At 40.5% G+C, this 4,745-nt stretch overlaps 1 long non-coding RNA gene across 1 annotated transcript in view; it reads right to left on the bottom strand.

Annotated features, from left to right (window-relative positions):
• Window positions 1-4,400: 4,400 nt before the first annotated feature.
• LOC107716869 (uncharacterized) overlaps window positions 4,401-4,745 on the bottom strand; it is a 16,246-nt gene continuing 15,901 nt past the window's right edge. The window contains exon 3 of the long non-coding RNA XR_001637262.1: window positions 4,401-4,466. This is a non-coding gene — a long non-coding RNA (uncharacterized LOC107716869). The remainder of the gene's footprint in view (window positions 4,467-4,745) is intronic.

The raw sequence follows: 4,745 nt of genomic DNA, 5'->3' as shown, positions 1-4,745 counted from the left end.
GTTGGACCAATTAAGACTGTTTAATAGGAATAAGGGATGATTTATGAAATACCTGTACTGTAATTATAGTTAACAATGACACATTCACAAATTGAGTTTGTAGTAAATAGAACTGATGAACACGAGTAGAGCAGCTGATGATATACTGAATGTGCATGCAGTTGCATCAGTTTTCGGATCACCAGTGAACAGAGAACCGTTTCTTTCGGACGCGTCCGATTTGAGAACCGATGAGCTGATGATACTGCGCATGCGTGATTCAGCGTGAAGCTACCGAACAGATTGCCTACTATGACTGACACAGCACGTCTGAACCGAACTGGTTCTTTTGAACAACTGATTCTGTGCCAATGGTAAACCGAGGACTTGAATGAAGGGCAGTCTGGCGAAACGTAAGTTTATTTAATAACAAATAAATCGCATTGGATTATGTATAGTAAGTGGATTATGGTTTCTGCGCTGATACGCGAATGACGTCATTACGTTAGGGCGTAAAAGAACCGATGAACCGTTTTTTTGAACTGGTTCATTGAAACGAACTGTCCGAAAGAACCGGTTCGCGGGAAAAGAACCGGACTTCCCATCACTACTCTTTATATGAATAATCACGTCAACATATTATTCCAAGGTTGTCCAGTTGCCAGATTTTGTATGAGACGCATCTTACTCACACAATCGACACATCATACAAATTTCAACCCATTTGTGACCTCAACCTGGCAACCTACAACCCAGTAGCAGACGCAGGAAGCTGAATCAAGCATTACTGGTAGAAATGGGAGGAGAAGACTCAGGTGGTGCTCAGCAGGGTTGCCAGGTTGTCACAGCAAAACCCGTCCAATTGCTACTCAAAACTAGCCCAATCGCTTTTCAGGGGCAATCCCCCAGTAAAAACCGCGTTCGGGGGGTAAAATTCAAATTTTTTGGTGGGGTTCCCCTGGTAAAAGTCGCATTCCAGGGTTAAATATCACCTCGCTTCAACCAGCGGACTTGGCAACACTGTGCTCAGGTGGGAAAAGGAGATAGCAGAGGCTATTTACACTAACTCCGCCCACCAATGTGTGGTTGGGTTACACAAGATTACAAAAGACACCTTTCAAACGATGACTCCAGTGGCGTAGGTAATAAAGGGCATAATTTTAGCAGTTATTTTTTGGACGTGATCGACCCGAGTTCGAATCTGCCTTTTGCCGAACTCGTTCTTCTCCGTTTTCACATCACGTATCACATCGGAAAGGAATTTATTTTCAATAAAAAAAATGAAGGAAATATTCAAAAAGTGGAAAATAAGGTGCCTCACAGATGTTTATTGGTTAAGGTTAGGGTTAAGTGTAGGGATGGCTTTATTGTCCCAATTTAATATTTTACCACTAGAGGGCGCATATCTTTCATCTTACTGATACCTATACACCTTCCCTTTAAGACACTGCGTTTTATACACCACACGCGCTGGGTCAGAGTGAGCATCCGAACTTTAAAGTTGTGTGCGTTCATGCAGAAAAGTAAGTTTATTTTGCATTCTCTAGCAGAAACATGCATGTCAATAATGTTGATGTTATTGTGATGATGTTGTTAATCTTGTAAGCGCATATTTGCACAGTATTATGTTATTTGTTTATCTACGTTAGGAAGCTAACTTGCTAGTTTCACGTGCAATAGTGCATTGTTATTTAATATAAATCTTGATCTGTTAGCCATTTTAAGATAGTTTGAGATGCTACACTATCATAATTATGAATTTGTAAGAGAATTTCAGACCATTGATGATTATTTATCTGTTTATGTTCAGAATGTAAATGTTTAACATCTGTACTAAGTTAATAGAAAGGCTGTAATATTTTATATCTCATTTACACAATTTTCCTCTATTTCAGACCACACACACATACACACCCCAAATACCCCAATACTTTTGCCTGTATACATTTATGCTCACCAAAGTGGCCTGTATAAACCCAACTCATTAAAGCTTTCTTGGATGTGACTCTCTGAGCCCTTTACTCTCTTACCGGAGTCGCCAGTTTTCAAAGGTCTATCAGAACAATCCAGAGGTTCCACCTCTACAGACACATCATACAAATTTCAACCCATTTGTGACCTCAACCTGGTAACCTACAACCCAGTAGCAGACGCTGGAAGCTGCATCAAGCATTACTGGTAGAAATGGGAGGAGAAGATAGCAGAGACTATTTACACTAACTCCGCCCACCAACGTGTGGTTGGGTTACACAAGATTACAAAAGACACCTTTCATACGACGACTCCAGTGGAGTAGGTAATAAAGGGCATAATTTTAGCAGTTATTTTTTTTGACGTGATCTACCCGAGTTCGCATCCGCCTTTTGCCGAACTCATTCTTCTCCCTTTTCACGTCGGAAAGGAATTTATTTTCAATAAAAATGAAGGAAATATTCGAAAAGTGGAAAATAAGGTGCCTCACAGATGATTATTGGTTAAGGTTAGGGTTAGTGTAGGGATGTCTTTATTGTCCCAAAGTGGCATGCATTTGATAATTTTAATAAAAATTATAATTTATATTGCATACTCTTTCATAATGTGCTACAATAGTGAGGTGCAGATATCTGGCACTATTTGCACCAACTAGTATAAACAGCATTTAAGTACAATTATTGCAAAGAAAATACTCACATTTTACAGTGAAAATAGAATCTATTGCTATTTGCACTTGGTGAAAATAGCTTATCACTAAAAAATACTATTTTCACTTAGTGTAAATAGCATCTGATTGCTTAGTGTAAAAAGCATATATTTTTGCACTTCGGAACATCAGGTGTTGAACTGCAGCGTCATTTTTTTTTATTTTAACTACGTGCGTCGCCGCGCCAACTTCATTCTTGTACAGGTGCTGCGGTACATGAAGTGTTTCTGTTGCTTCATGAAAACGTCTGTATTTGACAAATATTGCATTTTATTCACTTAATCTGTGATAAAGTATGCAAGTACCGTGCAAACATCTCTACGGGAAGCAGAAAATGTCCGACTTCAAGTCTACGCTTTCAATTGACCCATCAGTAAGCAACGCCGTCCTTAGTTGCTATTGCTAACTTGGACAAACAAAAGGAGTTGCTAACTGTCTTACTATGACAGCTGTCAGTGTGAAAACCTTGAAAAAAATTTTTTGATCAATTTTGGACACAGAAGGACCACCATTCAAGTGGGACTTAAATATGCCATGGAGGGATATCTAAAATATCTTAGAATAAATATGGTGGGTAACAAGATTAATTTGGAAGCAAGGGTTTATAGATCACAATGCAAGCAGGAGAAGCCTCATGTTACGGTCATCACAATCGCAGATGACTACATCCAGGATTCATGTACAGCATGCTAAGATTAAATTTACATTTAACCAGTTGAATATGGAGAGGCAATGAAATGTAGACCTTGTTTATGCACACTTTACATGAGGTGAGAAGAGTTAGCTATTTAGGTTGGTACATTAGCATGGACTCACTAACTTTAACGTTAGCTAGTTTAGCCAGAGAACCTTGCAGCACAAGATGACATTAACATTCTGCTTGAGCAGATGAAAATTGTAACTTAATGAGAGTATATGACAACCAGAAAATGAACGGTTTCATCTTCATTGGGATTGGGGTTGAATGCTTAGGGATATTTTGCTCCGTTTTGTTTGGGTTTAGGAAATTGAATAAAATAAATTCCATTGCCCATCCTCTCAGGATACATGGAATCAGTATTACAAGTACCCCAGGCACATCGTTTTTCCATTTTTGTGGCATAAACACCATCAAACCGATGAAAGCTTCTCTATGGCGCTGAAACCTAAAGATGTCCAATTTCCGGTCCCCATGCAGCTGATAGTCAAGGACCATTGTCTCATCTGCGTTCGAAGGGAGGGGCTTGCCGATAGGTCAATTCCGCCCCCAAATGCAAGCTGCAACTCTCGCTGATCGGTCTGCACTGCTCCGCATGAAGTTGAACACACAGCATGAGACCCGGACCTCGGCATTTACAGGCTTATAATAAAAATTAAATTAAAAAAAGTTGTGAAATAACTGCCTAATAACACTACCTGAACACAGGTGCCACAAAGACAATGGACTCTCATCAGAGCTGATCAGCGTTCTAACAGTACTCGTCAATGTCAAAATGACAGAGATGGCCAATCAAATCTATGAAGGCGGGCATTACCCGTTTACAGGGGTGTAAAAAGTACTCAAATTATACTTAAAACAGATACAGAACAGAAAATTGTACAACTTAAAATTTTACTTATTAAAAAAGGATGACATGTATAGAGGAGAAACTGACTGCAGCCCATGAGGCAGATTCATCAGTCACTCCTGACCAGCTGAAAAACCTCCATGAAAAGACAGAAAAATAGAAAGTTTGCAGAAGGTGCGAGAAAAAAGAAAAGAGGAGAGACAGAAAATCTTTCTAAACCGTTTGAGCAAACAGGGAAAACATACCATATGAATAAAGCACTGAATCGAAAAGATCTCCAGTAAGTGTTATGCAAAATTCCCATGACCATTTCAATGACCGCTTCCCTGGCCGCTTCCCTGACCGCTTCCCTGACCCTGGCCATGGCCACTTCCCTGATCATAACCACTTCCCTGACCCTGGCCGCTTCCCTGACCATAACCACTTCCCTGAACCTGGCCGCTTCCCTGGCCGCTTCCCTGACCATAACCGCTTCCCTGACCGTGGCCACTTCCCTGACCCCTTCCCTGACCCTGGCCACTTCCCTGACCGCTTCCCTG

The sequence above is a fragment of the Sinocyclocheilus rhinocerous genome, unplaced genomic scaffold (assembly GCF_001515625.1).
Source record: "Sinocyclocheilus rhinocerous isolate Xijiao unplaced genomic scaffold, SAMN03320098_v1.1 scaffold2435, whole genome shotgun sequence".
Lineage (NCBI taxonomy): Eukaryota > Metazoa > Chordata > Actinopteri > Cypriniformes > Cyprinidae > Sinocyclocheilus > Sinocyclocheilus rhinocerous.
Note: the sequence above shows the minus strand (reverse complement) of the source record. Positions and strands in the feature narration are given on the sequence as shown.